Source organism: Tenrec ecaudatus, chromosome X (genome assembly GCF_050624435.1).
Source record: "Tenrec ecaudatus isolate mTenEca1 chromosome X, mTenEca1.hap1, whole genome shotgun sequence".
NCBI lineage: Eukaryota > Metazoa > Chordata > Mammalia > Afrosoricida > Tenrecidae > Tenrec > Tenrec ecaudatus.
In genome coordinates, this window is record NC_134548.1 from 95,200,735 (window position 1) to 95,218,659 (window position 17,925).

Genomic DNA, 17,925 nt, shown 5'->3' on the forward strand with positions numbered 1-17,925 from the left:
ATGTTGCTCAGTCTTTGAAGCACAGAAGGAGTGGATATATAGAGACAATAATTGAGGTAATGGCTTCTCTGGGATATAGGTGGAGGAGAGAGGGGTTGAAGGGAATTTGGGAGAAAATAATGAATACAGGAGAGGGGGAAGATGCAGTAGAACTGATTGTGGGGATGTATATATAACTCTTTTAAAATACAACTGAATTATGGATGTGTGTGATATGTGAAATATTTCTCAATAAAAGAAAATATTATGGCTTGGGTCAGGTGCGCCTTACTCCTCAAAGTAACCTCCTTGATTTCAACATTATAAACAGGTCTTGTGACACAAATGTATGCAATATAATGAGCCTTTGATCTCTTGACCACTGGTTCCATGAGCATTGATTTTGGATTCAAGCAAGACAAAATCCTTTACAACTTCAATCTTTTCTCTGATTATCATGATGTTAATTATTGGTTCAGTTGTGAGTATTTTTGTTTCCTTTGCATTAAGCTGCAATCCATACTGAAGACTACAATCCTTGATCTTCATCAGTGAGGACTTCAAGTCTTCCTCACTTTCAAAAATCAAGATTGTGTAATTTGCATATCAATGGTTGTTAATAAGCAAATAATTATGGAAGAAGCTTATTGGATTTGTGTTAGGCCAGTTGACTAGAGAAACAAATCTAGAGACACTCATATACGTGTAAGAGAGAACTTTATAACAAGAAGTAGTTATATATTAGGAAAACATACCAGCTCAGTCCAGATCAAGTCCGTAAATCTGATATACTAGTCTATAACTGCCTCCTCAGACTCATGCAGCTACAAGCAATTATGCAGAATGCAGGAAGATCACAGGCCAGAGGGTGCAAAGTCTTGTGGATTCAATGACAGTGGATGCATATCCATGGCTTGCACATGTCTCTAAGTGGCTCCTCAACAGGAAGGTGAAGGCAGAGAGAGCGAATGGCCTACCTCTAGAGAGCCCTTTAACTCGGTGGCAACTCCAAATGAAGTCATCAAGCTGCGACCAGATTGACAGGCCAAATGCCACTCATATCTTCTTATGGGTGCTTTGTTGGCTCCAAAACCTAACTATCACAGAGTTTATTGCAGTTATTTGGAGAAGCTCCAATCCTGATGCCACATTCTTCTTTATATATTCCAGCTTTTCTGATGATTTGCTCAGCATACAGATTGAATAATTATAATGAAGATTCGATTCTGTCACTCACATTTTCTGATGTTAAAGTTTGCAGTATTTACTTGTTCTTTCAGTACAACTTCCTTTTGACCCATGTACAAGTCTTTGTGATCACAATGAATTGTTCTGGAATTCCCAGTCTTCTCAAGGTTATCCATAGTTTGGTATGATCCACACGGTTTAATGTCTTGGTACAGTCAATAAAACACAAGTAAACATACTTCTACTATTCTCTGTTTGCAGTCAAGTTTCTGCTGACATCAACAATGAATAAATATCCTTTATATCATGTCCTCTTCTGCATCTGACTTCAAACTCTGGCACCTCCCTGTCAGTGTCCTACTACAATCAATGTTGGACGATAGTCAGCATAAATTTGCTTGCATGCAATATCAGTGATGCTATTCTTTTATTTTAATATTGTGTAAATCTGGGTAGACAAGGGAAACAAGTCCATGGAGAGTCATGTGTGTTTAAGAAAGAGTTTTATATACTAGAATAATTGTATGTTAAGAAAACATCCCAGCCCAGTCTAGTCCAAGCCCATAAGTCCGATATTAGCCTGTATGTCCAGTACCTGTTTATAAATTCCTCTTCAGATTCACGCAACACATGCAATGACACCGATTGAAGGAAGAACATAAGCCAGTGGGTGAAAAGTCTTTTGGATCCAGTGGCAGTAGAGGCAGCTCTAAAGCTCTGACTGCCATCAGCCTTTCTCCATGTGGCTTGTCAACAATAATGTCTCTCTGGTAGTGAGGTTGTGTCTCACCTCCAGTGCGCTATATATCTCCTTAATGTCTCCAAATGAGGTCATCAAGTTCTGACCCAATTGACAGGCTAAATTCCACTTCTTAACTCATAATACTCTCAAATTAACAACAGATTTTATAACTATCACAGACCTCCCCTTGTCATTTGGACACTTTTACACATATACAATTAGTCATATACTTTAGTCTTTAGTCATATACAATTCTCAAACAACAATAATAATATCATATCTGTACCTAACAGGATAAAACTAAAATGCATACAATTCAATATGTGCCACCCTCATTTAAAAATAACATTCTATAAGTGACAAACAAAAATATCCTATGCCTAACAACTGCAGTTAAGTAGCACCTACACCTTAATCCCATAATCCTATGTGTCTATTCCCCCACCTATGAAAGTTTGTAAGCCAATCACTTCATGCCTTTATGCTCCCAATTTCGGGTTTCCAATTTCTATACTGCCCACTTACATCAACCCAGTCCTCCGAGGAGACTATCATATTCTTTCATGTGAAGTACCTTCATCCTAGTTGGAACCTTGTCAAGTCTGCATCCAGAAGCAGTCAAATCAGGACAGGCCATCCATAAAGTCAGCAACCATATGCACTAGTTCACAGTATTAAATGTCTTCTATTCATCTGGTCCGGTTCTGATCAGCACAATATGGGCTGCCTCACAGCCTCACCAGGATGCCCATCGGTTGCCTTGCCTTTAGATCATGTCCCCATCACAAATTCTCAACAAGCCTAGGCTCCTTGTGCTAGGTCATGAACTTAAGACCAGTCACCTGCCTATTATCTTCTCCTCTCGTTCCTGTAAACCAAGTCCATGGGCGTCAGTGGCTAGACTCAACCTGTCTCTTTATTGCTGCATTTCTCCCACTTACATTCAACAAGTGGATCCAGATGGTCACCTAACAAGCATTTCACCTTGCCCTCAGGCTTCCTTTAGCCTTCAGTCCCAGATATGAGTTTTCTTTAAGGTTTCAGATTTTTTCCAGCTTCTGACAAAACCCAGTAGTTAAAATTCAAATATCCAAAGAGTTCCTTTGTTTCCCTTCAATCTGTCAACAATTACCCCTTAGGAAATACTCTTTGAATGAAAACATCCTGAGTACTCCAAACACTGGGTGAAGCTTATCTTTTCAGAGCCTTCTTTGTAGGCGTGTCCTAACCATTTAAAATTCAAATTTTAATTGCTCAAGGTATGTAGGCCTACAAGCTCTTTATTTTCATAGTTCTCAATAGTCATTTATATCAACAATAATAAGCAGAAAAAATCAGTATAAACAAAGTAGAATCAGATACTTAATTCAATTCTTAAAACAGTCAAGTTCAATTCTTATTTAGCTTATCAAGATCCTTATCTAAACTATTCTATTGGTGCAAAAATATGGAATTAGGCCTCTGAGAGCACTAAGCCAGAGCCAGGCATTCTTTCGGCCATTTTGACTTTCTTTCAGAAATTTCCCTAAGCAGCATGGTTTCTGAGAAATTTGAGGGGTGATTTTTACCCCTGAGCTCAAAATATACATTAACAACATTCATTTTTGCCATTTCACACAGGATTTTAAAAATACTACAACCAAACAAAATAATCAAAATTTTAACTTCTCATATTCTTTACAGTAAACTACCTAGCAAACCACATGGGCATATCTGACTTTTGGTTAGCCAAAGAAGAAACACTACCATAAGGCAGAAGTCAAACAAGGATCCACTCTCTATCTTTATAATTTGTTTCTCTAGTATCCTACTCCTAGTACCATAGTGTGTTAGTCTGGGTAGACTAGAGAAAAAAATTCAGAGATACTCATAATATGTGTATAAGAAAGAGCTTTATATACAAGAACAGTTAAATCTTGAGAAAACATCCCATCCCAGTCCAGATCAAGTCCACAAGTCTGATATTAGCCCATATGTCTGATATCAATCTATCAAGTCCTCTTCAGACTCATGACACATGTGCAATGATGCCATATGCAGGAAGATCACAGGATAGTGGGTGGGAATCCTTGTGGACCCAGTGTCATTGTAAGGATCTCAGAGCTGGTATGGCTCTCCATATGACTTTGCAGGCTCCAGAGGTCTGGCTCCATTGGCCTCTGTCCATGTGTCTTCTCCACAGTGATATCTCCCGGGGAGTGAGCCTTATAAGTAGAGTGTCTCCAAGGGAATGAGCCGAGAGAGAGTGTGTCTCTTGCCTCCATGGAGGAAATACAGGAGTTCCCAGAATCCTCAGGAGAAGACCATGCCCACACAGTGGGTTCATTAGCTATATCCTGATTGACAGGCTAGACTCCACCCCTACACTCTTAATCCTCAAATAGACACCAGATTATTTAACTACCACAAATATTTTGTTGGGTTCCCTTTCTTTGGAATGGGTAAAAACATGAATCTCGTCCAGACAGTTGAAAAAATTGTCTTCCAAATTTCCTGGCATCCACAATTGAGTGCTTCCAATGCTTCCTCAACTTGACACATGTCAATTTGCAGCCCTGCAATCTGGAGCCTTGCTTCTGGCTAATGATTTCGGTGCAACTTGAACTACTTCCTTTAACACCATTTGGTCTTGCTCATATGCTATCTCCTGAAATAGTGGAATGTCAATTACCGTAGTTCTTTTTAATACAGTGACTCTGAATTTTTGTGTGAGTTCTTTCAGTTTCTGATATATGGAGCATAATCTTCCTTTCTGGTGTCCTTTTTCAAAATTTTATAATCTACGTTTATGAAATTATACTTAAGCACATTAATTTCATCATATGTATATGATTTATATTATATGTGTCAGTAATATAAAGCACAAGCCCCAAACTGTATGATCTGATTTCAATTAACTCCACTCAGACACAGTGCACATTTGTAATGTTATGCATTAGTGAACGTTTTAAGCCTCATATTTTTAGGTTTTAGTTGAGGTGACCCTCACTAGTTTCTTCATTTTCATCAGTCTTATTTTGGGAACTATTTAGCCTTATTGTGCCTAAACAGAGTGCGCTTCAAAAATACATTAGCAGTCCATATTGTGAATTAGATCCAGGTACTTTTCTAGTTCCTTAGGAACATGAGTTCTTATGAACACAAGGGAATGCCCCAATTATCCCTGAACTGGGCAGTTTCAACAAGATTAATTTTCCTATGGGGCTAAAATCTGTGGTCTGATTTTCCTAGCAGCTTCCAAAACAGAAACTGGTTTACTTTGTCTTCCCAGTGCTCAAGAAGAATGCTCTGCGTTCCTGATCCCACCACAAAAACTCAGGCTAAGATAAAGCTTATGCCTTCCAGGTTTCTGGAGAAGCCTGTGTTCCGACCCGGAGGAAGTTATCCCAGACACTCAGTTGGACAAATCCCATAAACATATTCTCACCCTTTAGGAATGTAATTTTTTTTCATCAGGAAGATTTCTCCTTTGAAATATGGCTGTAAGCCCTTCACTTCAGTGTTAATGTGCCCCTTCACCACTGAGTAGAGGGGGATACCCAGTTCTGCAGTCTCCTCTTGACAGATGAAACCGCCTGGCCTGAACACAGTGAGAATCACAGCTCCATTATTTTTCCAGAGTTCCTTTGCTTTGAAAATCGTAGGTTCCTTCACCAGTGTTTTTAGTTCTATACTCTTTAGGTACTCCAGTGATGCTTTCTGGGAATTGGACAGAAAGTGGTCTATGTTGGCCAGAATCAGTGCCACCGCTGCAGACCTCAGCACCCCTGCACCAATGGACCACACTCCCATAGATGAAGAAAACTGGACCATGTGCCACTGCTGAGCCTACCTTAGTGGATGTCATGTGCCTGGCGGACCCAGGGAACAGCATTAATTGCTGGCACAGCAGTAGCCCCTTTACATACCTGACGCCTGGGCTAGGGACTAAAACATCCCAGGCCAGGGGTCACAGTCCTTTTTTAGTTTTCTAATTCTAGGTCTTTTCACATTTCATTATAATATTTTACTTTATTTTTGACCTGCTCATTGATATTTTCTATTTTCTGAATTCATGATTTCTTCCATTTGCTTTAGGTACTCTATGATGAAAAGCAAGTTTCAGATGTTCTTAAATCTACTTTGATCTCTTTGTTCATGCCTGCCTTTTAATGACCACTTGAGATATTCCTGGATGATGTTCTTGATGCCATCCAACAGCTCATTGGGACTTCTGCTACTGGTTTTCAATTTTGTTAATTCTGTTTCTTGAGATATTCTCCAAATTCAGATGGGATAGATTCCACGTTTTGATTTGACACTCATGGACTGTTTTAATTTCTTCAGTTCCAACCTTGATAAATGCTCTTGAACTCATTTTAAGTACTATGTTGTCTATAGGAACACAGAGTATATACAGAAAAATATAAGGAATACACAACTTCACATTATTTTAACTAATAAACTAGTATATAAACTAGTATATCGGCATCATAGCATATTAGACCAACGTAAAAATCAATTGCATGTAAAATTGGGAACAGGATAGGTTAATCTGTAGAGATAGTAGTTGGATTAATAGACCCTTGAGGGTGTGGCAAGGAGACTGCGAGGAAATTGAGAGAGAATAACAGTGAGTACAAGATTGAAAAAATGTCCTAAAACTGATTGCTGTGATGATTGTACAACTCTTCTTAATGTGATAAAATTATTGAATTGTATGATATGTAAATTATATGCCAATAAAACTTTTGGGGAAAACAATTAGGCACTGGAGCAAAAGTAGAGACAGTTAGATGAGAGAAAGGGGCAAGAGGGTTTCTATGGTATAATTGAGTGGGACTAGAGCTCAATGAAATTTCTAGACAGGGCTTCTCTTTTATAATAAAATGTTCAAGCTACTTTTTCCAAGATATTTTCTCAAAACTGAGAACCATTGTCATATTTTGGTGTACTTTACCCAGAAACCCTTGCATTTTACATCACTATTAGTAAGAGAGTGTTGGACTAAAGTAACCAGAATCTATTTAATGTGGGGAAGGAGTTAAACACTTTAACAATAGGCAAAAAGACATCCAATAAAAAATCTCAATTTATACAAAACTTTACTCATCATATGAAACTATATAGTTTTTAAAATAAAAATAGAAGAAAAGCTTAAGGGCCTAAAACTGCACACTCTGACTATGACTACAAGTCTTAAGACTTGGTCCTCAATGGTGATAAGGGATATAAAATCAAAACAGAGGCATCTGGCCTATGCTACCTGTGTTGTCTAGTGTGTTAGTCTGGTTTGACTAGAGAAGCAAATCCATATACACTCATATGTGTGTAAGAAAGAGTTTTATATAAAAAAGAAATTTTACATTAAGAAAACACCCCAGCCCCTCCAGATCAGGTCCATAAGTCTAATATTATTAGCCCACATGTCCAATACCAACCTACAAATTCCTCTTCAGACTCATGCAACACATGCAGTGATGCTGAATGCAGTAAGATCACAGTCCAGTGGGTGAAAAGTTTTGTGGATCCAGTGGCGGTGGAAGCATCTCAATGCTGGCAGGGGTCTTCCCATGGCTCCTCTAGCTCCAGGGCTCTAGCATAGGTCCATGTGTTGAGGCTAAGTGAGGCAGCACACATTGGGTTGACCAGAATCCGATGAGATGATGATAAGATATTTGAGCCTGTGAATTGGTGAAAATGGCTGCTGACTTTATGGATGGTTTATTTTTTAGAGCCTTCTCTGCAGGTGTCTCCTAAACCCATTTAAAGACTCAAATTGACCCTTTGGTAACCTTGCCTTTACAACTTGGCCTCTGTCACAAATTATCAACCATAGACCCTTTGTGCTAGGTCATGAACTTCAGACCAGTCAACCCACCTTTGTCTTCTCTAGTTCCTATGAACCAGGTCCACAGGTGTCAGTGGTCCAACCCAATCTATCTCTTTACTGCTACATTTCTCCAACTTCCACTCAACAAGTGACTCCAGGTGGTCACCTAGCAAGTATTTCAGCCTGCCCACAGGCTCTCTTCAACCTTCAAGCCTAGAGAGGAGTTTCTTCAGTGGTCCAGATTTTTCCAGCTCTGGGTCTAAACCACCAGTTCAAAATTCAAAAAACCAAAGGGCTCCTTTTTTTCTTCTATCAACAGCCCCTAGGCAAGTCTCTTTATCTTTGAATATCCAGAGGACTCAAGAAGCTTGATGGGGCTTATTTTTTAGAGCCTTCTCTGCAGTTGTCTCCTAAACCCATTTAAAGACTCAAATTGATGACCGAAGGCAAGTATACTTACAAACTTTCTATTTATACTTCTATATAATCATTTCTATCAATCATTATATCACTAACACTAGGCAGAAGAAAACAGTGTAAACAAAGTAGAATCAGCCTAAATTCAATTCTTAAAACAGTCAAGTTCAATCCTTATCTATCTTAATCTTCATCTAAACTGTTTCATTGATAGGAAGTATGGCCTTAGTCCTCTGGCTGCATTGCCTCAAGCAAGGTTCAGGTGTTCTGCCAGCCATTTTGACATTCTGTCAGCAGTTTTCACTAAGCAGCACAGTCTCTAGAAACATTCAAATGGTGATTTACACCCCTGAGCTCAAAATATACATCAATCACATTTATTTTCACCATTTCAAAGAGGAATAACCAAAGACAAAAATCAAAGAAAATTATCAAAATGTTAACTTCCCATATTCTTATCAGAAGACAACCCAGTAAATTACATGGACATATCTGATCTCTGACTAGCCAAAGAAGAAAAACTACCATGAGGCAGAGGTCAAACAAGCATGCACGCTCCATCCTTATGATTTGTTTTTCTATTATCCAACTCCCGAGGAACCATAATGTGTTAGTCTGGGTTGACTAGAGAAATGAACTCATAGACACGCATTTGTGTACAAAAAAGAGCTTTATATACAAGAACAATTGTATATTGAGAACACATCCCAGCCAGTCCAGATCAAATCCACAAGTCCAATATTAGCCCATATGCCAATACAAGTCTATAAATTCCTCTTCAGACTCATGAAACACATGCAATGAATCCGAATACAGAAAGATCACAGGCCAGTATGTGGAAAGTCTTGTGGATCCAATGGCAGTGGAGGCATCTCAAGGCTGGCAGGGCCTCCAGATGGGTCCTCTAGCTCCTACTCTCTAGCATATGTTCATGTGTCTTGTCAGCAGGAAGACGAAGCAGAGAGTCTATATGTATCCCGCATTCCGTGAACAAATTTATTTCTGTGGCGCCTCCAAATGAGGTCATCAAGTTACGACCTAATTAATAAGGTACACTCCATGCCTTTGCAAGTTGACAGATTACATAACTGCCACACCAGAAACCAACTCCTATTATTATTACCAAAGAAGTTAACACATTATAATCAAGTAGACTCAGACTCACAGTGACCCTGTAGGACAGGGTAGGGTAGAGCTGTCCCTTGTAAATTTCTTAGACTGCAGCTCTTTACATGCGTAGAAATCTTCATCTTTCTTTCACTGTGCAGCTGATAGTTCAAACTACTGACTTTGTAGCTAATGGCCCAATATATAACCATTATGCCCCAGTGCTCCTGTTATTTATTGTTATTAAGGGAGTGAATTTTTGTGTGGTTAGACTGAAGAATATTAATACTGCATAGAAATGCTTGATCTCAATCCTTCAGTTCCTGGATGCTCTGAGCAAAGTCATATTTCATGGAAGCTCTGCTTCCATTCTCCTCCAGAGATCCATATTAGAACTTGCAGTCTGAACTCTCAGTTTGCAGAAGAATAAGGATGACAGAGAAAAATCAAACTCAATTTGCAAAGCCCCTACCTAGATTAGCCCTCCATTGAATTCCTTCTGACCATTAATTAAAGATACATAGAAAATCTTGTCCTCCAGCAGAGTGCATTGGAAATGGGTTACTCCCATCTTTCTCCATGCAGCACAGGATGGGGTGGAGAGTGGGGTGTTCAGTCTCTCTTAGGGACTTGCCTGGGTATGTCCTTGATGGAGATCACCATACTGGGGACAGTATAGGAAGTTTCATGGTTATTAGTCATATCGTATTACTATTTATGCTTTGGTCATGGTCAGAAGCCTTGGAAGTTCTTCTAACATAATAGCTATGTTCCAATCATAGTCCTGTTACAAATTCTGTAATCCTACCTGTAACTAGGATGTATTGACATGTCACAAATTAGGAATTTGTGATGATTTCCTTTCTTCCATTCCTTATTCAACTAGTGTCCTGAAGGTGAATCTTTGGATGCCATTATGTGCTCATGGCCTCCCTCATCTGGAGGATGCTGTGTCTATTTATTATCTTTGTCCATTTTAGGACTTAATTAATGTTCTTCCTCATTTATATTCCAGATTAGGGTCTCTTTTGTATTTTACAGTATATCCAATGCTTTGAGTAAGCTAATTGTTAAATCATTTCTGAAAATATCTGTTATTGAGAGATGTCTTGAAGTTTCAAGTTGCTCCTCTCTTAGTTCTTGTCCCACTCACAAGAAATACTTAGGTGAAGGACATACAGGAGACTTGAATGAATTGAGTGATTCTTTTAAAATGTGTATTTCAGCATGAAACACGGAAGTACATTGCATCTAATCTGAGGGCACTGTGGGATGAAAACTCAAGATTTAATTCTGCTAATGGAAAACCTTACTCTATTGATTGGCTTTCCAGCACACTTTTTGACTTTCCACAGTGTACCTCCCATTTAAAAATTGTGGATGTGCACCTCAGAATTCATGCTGTGTCTTGGCTGCCAGACCCAAAATAAAGGGTCAGTTCAATCACTTTAGGTGAAGGGGAAAATACTACTTTTCTCCACCCACATCTTTTCACTATCTCCTCTTCTTAAAATCCATTCATGAAGAAATATGTGTTCTCTGCCCTCCATCTTGCTTTTCGCTGGGAAGCTTTTGCTAAAGGAAACGTACCTTCACTTCTCCTTTGTTGCTTCCTGCAGGACAAGAGCATAGAGCTGATTTAGATGGAATATTTTGTCTCTGTCTGGGGTGGAAGTTGTGGGGAGAGTATCTGTATAGAATTTGGTAGCAACCCAATCTACGGATAGGCTAGATTATGTGGGTGGGACAATTATTTGTTTTTGAACAGCTTCCAGCTTGGAAGAGGCAAAATGGAGATGGGCATTAAAAATACAAGGTCCAAAAAGAAACGAGGAAATAATGGAGACTAAGGGGCCCAGGAACAGCAATAACCAGAGACCTCATGACCAAACATCAGATTAAGAGCTCCATCCATCTGTTGCTTGAGCCTATAATTCTCTTGCTAGTTACAGGACCTGTTGGAAATATTCTTGAGCTTGACCCATTTGATTAACTTATGCACCGCATTTTTTCTTGAATCTAAAACAAATTCCATCTAGGGCTACTGCCAGTGTGTCTATACCTCATCAATTCTGGAGAAGAACAGTTTCTAGGGAATAGATATGAGCCTGCATTATAATTAATGAATCCTGATATTCAGTTGTGCTACTTTGGAAGAAATGCTAACATTTATTTCCTGCAGGCAGCCCTCCAGTGGTTTGAGTAAATATACCCACAAATTCCTGCCATAGTGCATATTCATAATCAAAAGGGCCCAGCTTGTTTGAGCATTCTACATATGGTACCTAGTGGAATGAGAATGGGGGTTGTGTCATTAGAAACAGATACAGTAGGAGAGTCCTATCACAGAGTGAAAATCAAGTTGGTTGAGGAACTAAATAAATTCCCTTTAGGGAAAGACACCCCAATGTATACTATGCAGCCGAAAATAGTTGTCACTTATTTTGTGCCACTTAGGCATATACTTCCAAAAGTGTGTGATTGCCAAGAATGCCACAGTTCAGAGGCCTAAAATATGGAATGGTGCTGTGACTAGAGGTGTAATGTAAAGTTTTCCAAAACATGACATGCTGAGTAGTGCCATTGAAACTATTCCTTTTTGAGATACTAGAAATAAAAAGACAGTCCTGGCTCTCTGTCTTAGCTGGTTAAATCACCTGTTTAGTAGAAATTAGGGAAATGTTTTCTGTTCTTAGGCTTCTCCAGTTAGAGCTTTCCATCAGAGGCAAATATATGCATCCCAGAGGTGTCATTTAGCAAAATACTCCCATATAGTTTAGCCTCTGAGATATGTAAATATTTGTGTGAAAGGAAACGAGATTAATTCCCAAAGGGAAATTTTCTTGTTAGCAAAATGCATATCTTTTAAATCTTGCAAATTGAATAGCTCAGGGCTGCCATTTGATACTGCATTAAGGCAGGGAAATTGAGACAAAGAGGAGACTCAGCTTTAAGGACAATGTTGATGAAAACTGGCCTTACTATTCCAGGATGCACACCTTCCCAACATGATTGCTGAAGAAAAATGTGCGCATAAGCAAGCATGGTGAAGAAAGTTAATGGTACCTGGCTATCAAAAGATATAGGGTCTAGGACCTTAAAGGCTTGAAGATAAATAAGAGGCCATCCAACTGAGAAGCATCAAAGCCCACATGAATGAAGCACACCAGCCTGTCTCACCACGACGTGTAGAAGGGACCAATTATCAGACATCAAAGAACTAAAAGTCATATCAGTGGGTGCCCACCTTCCTAATACGATCAATGAAGACAAACATGTGCATAAGCAAATGTTGTGAAGTAAGCAGATGGTTCCCGGCTATCAAAAGATATAACATCTGGGGTCTTAAAGGCTCGAAGGTAAACAAGTGGCCATCTAGTTCAGAAGCAACAAAGCCCACATGGAAGAAACACACCAGCCTGTGTGACCACGAGCTGTCGAGGGGATCAGGTATCAAGCATCATGGAACAAAAAATCATATCATTGTAAATGTGGGTGAGTTCAGAGTGGAGACTCAAGGCTCATCGGTAGTCAACCATACCCCCCCTTTCTGAAGGGTTGTGGGGAGGAGATGAGCCAATCAGGGTGCAGGGTAGCAGCTATGATACATATAACTTTCCTCTAGTTCCTAAATGCTTCATCTACCCCCCCCCCCACTATCATGATCCCAATTCTACCTTACAAATCTGGCTAGACCAGAGGATATACATTGGTACAGATAGCAACTGGAAACACAGGGAATCCAGGACAGATGACTCCTTCAGGATCAGTGGTGAGAATGGCAATGCCTGGAGGGTGGAGGGAATGTGGGGTAGAAAGGGGGAACTGATTACAAGAATCTGCGTATAACCTCCTCCCTGGGGAATGGACAGCAGAGAAGAGGGAAGGAGGAGACATCAGACAGTGTAACATATGACATAATAATAATAATTTATGAATTATTAAGGGTTCATGAGGTAGGGGGAGTGGGGACGGAGGGAGGGGGAAAAGAACAGCCAATATTAGGGCTCAAGTACAAGGCAAATGTTTGGAGAATGATTATGGTAACAAATGTACATATGTGCTTGACACAATGAATGTATGTATAGATTCTGATAAGAATTGTACGAGCCCCCAATAAGATGATTTTTAAAAAAAGAAAAGAAAACTGGCCTTGCAAGAGGATGATGAGGCCCTTCTTGGTTGTGTGAGGCCCGTCTTGGTTGTGGATATATATATATAGTCTCGGTGTCTGGAGAGAGTTAAATAATACATGAATGCTTCTATTTGAGCTCAGCGCTGCAAGGGGATGGTATGCTTCCGCAGGCCAACCTAAGACTTCTCACATAGCCAATTATTTGAATTGTTGTGGGTTAATAAAAAGGGGATTTAGTTGATATAGACATGTTGCAAAATAACAAGGAAAGAATAATTTTAGAGGTTATATTCATCTGGTCTTTTAAAAAATTCTCTTAGGTCCTCTGATGGCTCACTGGTTCAATTATTGTTCTTTATTTTGTCAATTGTGAATTGTGCCTGGGTTAAGTTTTCACTCTTGGATAGTGTAGCCAGCTAGCTATTCTTGGACCTTTCATGATTATGGGAATAGAAAGCATGACTACATAAAGTCCCTTCCACTGTGGGAAGAGTTGAAATACTAGAGTCTCCTTCGTTTGGGGTTTTTATTAATACTTGGGGCATGTCTAATACAATGGGTTGGTAATGATTGGGGATAACATATTTATCCCAAATTCCTGGAGTACTTGATTAAAGTTATCCAAAGAGGTGACAAATCAAAGGGTTTTTCCAAGTTCATTTTCTAACACTGTCTCAGTTTTTAAGTTTTTTCCATATTAAAACCTCAAAAATACCTTAGGAAGGAGTAGGGTTATTTTAATCCTGAACAAGCTAACGGGAGGTATTAGCAGTCAGTTTTGAAGTGTTTCTTGGCAAATTTTCATAACCTATTTTTTGTATTTATTAATTTATTATTTTTATTAACTATTTTATTTGGAGCTCTTACAGATATTATAACAATCCATACTTCAATTTGATCAAGCATAATTTTACAATTTATACCACCTTTGTTTCAAACAATTTCCTTTCTTCCTGAATGCCATATCAGCTCCACTTTATCCCCTACCTCCCCTACTCTACCCTCAAGGAACCATTAATATTATGTTATATATTATTAATATTTGAAGTACCTTACACCATCTAATGTATCCATTCACCTGCAATTCTGTTATTCGTTCCCCTTGAGTGGGGTTATAAGTCATCATTGATATCAACTTCGCCTTCACCTTCTACTCCCCCTTCTCCCTGTACCATCCGGGAATCATTACTCCAGGTACTGTTTCTGAATGCTTATCTGATTGGCTTTCATTCATCTTAATTGTATAAATGAACATGTGCAGGTCTAATAAGATCAATGAGGTATAACTAAGACCATAATAGTAAAAGGAGAAAATATTAAAGAACTAGAGGATAGTTATGTGTTTCATCAGTGGTATACTGCTCCCTACATTTCTCATCCCTTCAGTGTGGCCCTTCTGTGAGGGACTGCCCAATTAAATTACACATGGGTTTTGGGTCTCTACTTTGTCCATGCTCCTTCAATGTCAATTTGATTAGTTATTTTGGACTTCTGATCCCTAGTCCCATCAAAACCACATAATCACACCAGTTTAGTTGCTTCTTTCATGTGGGCGTTGTTACTTCCCTGTTGATGGTTGCTTGTTTAACATCAATCCATTACGACCCCAGACACTATATCTTTTAATAGCCAGGCACCATCAGCTTTCTTCACATCATTTGCTAATGCACCCATTTTGTCTTTAGTGATCGAGTGGGGAAGGTACCATATAATTCCACATTATTAGATCAAACCGTTCTTGTACTGAGGTAAGGTTTAAGTAGAGGCCCAAAGACCATCTGTTTCCTTGTTGTATTCACACACAGACACACACACACACACACACACACACACACACACACACACACCACAAAGCCAAATACACCTATATTTATATATTTACATATCTATGTATCTACGTAGCTATATAGTTTTTACTTTCTTCTTCTTTACTCATTTTCTTTTCTCTTTCCTCCTGCTTCACTATCATGCTTGCCCATCATTCACCTCTCAGTAATTACTCTCTCATACATTTCAACTGATCAAACACGACCAGGAATGCTACACTTTCCTCATCCTTGCTATTTTAGAACCCTTGCTATTCCCTTGTCCCTGTTATTATTGGCTCACTGATCACCTGGCCCCGCCTCTTCCCTTCCCATTCCCCAACCCTACTCCCCAACCTTTGGTCCCTTCACTATTTCCTTGGGATTGCTTATCCTGCCCATCTTATATAGATAGACACCAAAAGAGAAAAAGAAAAGAAAAGAAATACCATACAAATAATTCCAAGCCTGTTAACCTGACACAGTAGATGGGTATCTCTCTGTTAAATAGAGAGAAGGACTTGTTATAATCCATCAGTCCAGTTCCTTTACTTTAATGGTTCCATATTCTCAGAACCCACTTACCTTACCGTGCTTATACCCTTTTATTCCTCAGCATTTGAGACTCAGAGATGCACCTCCTGTAAGTATGCATATTCTTCCTGCAGTCAGAAATGGAGCAGTCTAGTACCAACCCTCCCCCACTGGTACACTTTTAGATTTTCAGTTTGGACCCCTGTGAGCACAGCTAACCAGTTCAGATGAGGTGCCCAGTGCTGCCCTCTTAGTTAGAAATCTACAATCAGATTACACTGGGACTTCGTGGCTTTTTTCCCACTGCTGGTCTGTTGCACTTGCTTCTTGGGTTGCCCCAATGTGGGTGAGTCTGACAGCCCACTCTCCCCAAACTGTATCATCAGTGCTTCCCTCTGCAGTGCTGTCATCTAGGGAGGGGACATCAGGTCTTGAGCTAAGACTGGGCCTTCTTGTGAATGATCTGCTTTGAGCAGGAATGTTGTCTTCAAGGGTTGGTACACCAGAATGAAGTCTACTTTCTCAATCCCTTTCCTGTGGAGACATAAACACTCTCATCTGGTGAATTAGTGCCCCTGCCCCACATTGCTGTGTTTTTCCTTCTCCCACCCCTCTCTGGGCCTTAAAGGCAACCTATTTTTTGAGATTTTGAATAGCTATCCCTACTTTTTTCCAATGATTGAGGTCTTTAGACTGAGTATAGGTGACAAATAATGACCAGAGTCTACTTGACTTCCTGTATTTTTTGACATGTTGAATTCTCTTTCTGCCAGAAAAAAAGGTTTGTATTACATGCCTGTGATCTGCTTCTTCTGTGGGAGAGCAGATAAGAAATTCATCAACATGTTGAATTACATAACCACCCACTCCCTCAAGTGGAAGTTCTTTATGTTTTTCTACTCGAGCCTATCTCAATAAATGGGTACTCTCTTAGAAAGCTGGTGGTGTAGTGGTTACTTGTAAGACTGTTATCTGCAAGGTTAACAGTTTAAAACCAACAGCCAGTCTGAAGGAAAATACAGGCCTTTCTACTCCCATTATCACTTACACTCTCGGGAACTCACAGAGGAAGTTTTACCCTGTCACACAGGGTTGCTGTGTGTTGGCATCAACTCAATAGCAGTGAGTTTTTCTGTTTCTTTTTAATTTATCATGTAAACCTTGTAGGAACATAGACCAGGTAATTTGTTGTTTATACCCCTGCGGCCCTGACCATTCAAAGGGAATTAAAATTGACATGCTGGATCTGGATCTATTGGAATAAAGTAGAATGTGGGATAGAAAAAGTCCAGTATAGAAAAAACACTGTGTTAAGGAGGAACCTTACCCAGAATGGTGTAAGAGTTTGGCACCACAGGACATACACGGATGATTAACTCATGAATTTCCCTTACGTCCTGAACTTTCCTATAGGTCTTATCTTTTTTCTTAACTGGTAGACTTGGAATATCACAAGGGGAGTTACAGATTAATAACAGTTTATGCTTTAAGAATGTGCCAATAATGCCCTTTAATATGTTTGTGATTTCTGGGTGCAAAGTTCCTGTTTGGGAAATGTGTAGGTTCTCTGAGTCTATTCATAGTAAGTTTGCCATAAAGAGCTCAAAGTGGCCTTCCAGTTGCCTATACCTGATTATTAAGCTGGTTTCCTTTATTGCTATTAATTTCACCTGATTCTCCTTTGACAAAAAATGCTAAGATAGGGCCAGGTTCCTCAGTCTTCATGGAGAAGATCATCTGAGTTTTAGTTTTCTCAGAATGCTTCTCCCTAGTAACCATGTGAGGCAGTCAGTCATAATTCAAAGAAAGGATGCATAAAAGCGGCATTTTGATGGGAGAAAGTCTTGACTGGAAGTTAGCATGGAGAAAACTGCTCTCAAATAAATTAACAGGCTGTAACAATTTCTTCAAAAGATACCCTAGTCTCCATCCAACTGGTTTGGATGCTATTTACAGAAGGCCACCAGGGTAAATGGCTCCAACAGTTCTAAGCTATGGTACTTGCGATTGATGAACCAAAGTCCTTTTGGTCCTTGGGGCAGTCCTTTTTCCAATGGTCAAACTTTTGGCCAAGAGGATTCTTTGGATTCCTAGACCTGGAACATTCTCTCTTCCATTATCCAGGCTTACTGCATTGATGGTGATTCTCAGAGTATTGTCTTTAGTAAGACTTGGGGCTGACTATTGCTATGAATTGAGTTCGCCT

General features: G+C 39.4%; 1 pseudogene; it reads right to left on the bottom strand.

Moving 5' to 3' along the window:
* Positions 1-5,105: 5,105 nt before the first annotated feature.
* Positions 5,106-5,701, bottom strand: LOC142434889 (peroxiredoxin-like 2A pseudogene; annotated as a pseudogene).
* Positions 5,702-17,925: the final 12,224 nt, after the last annotated feature.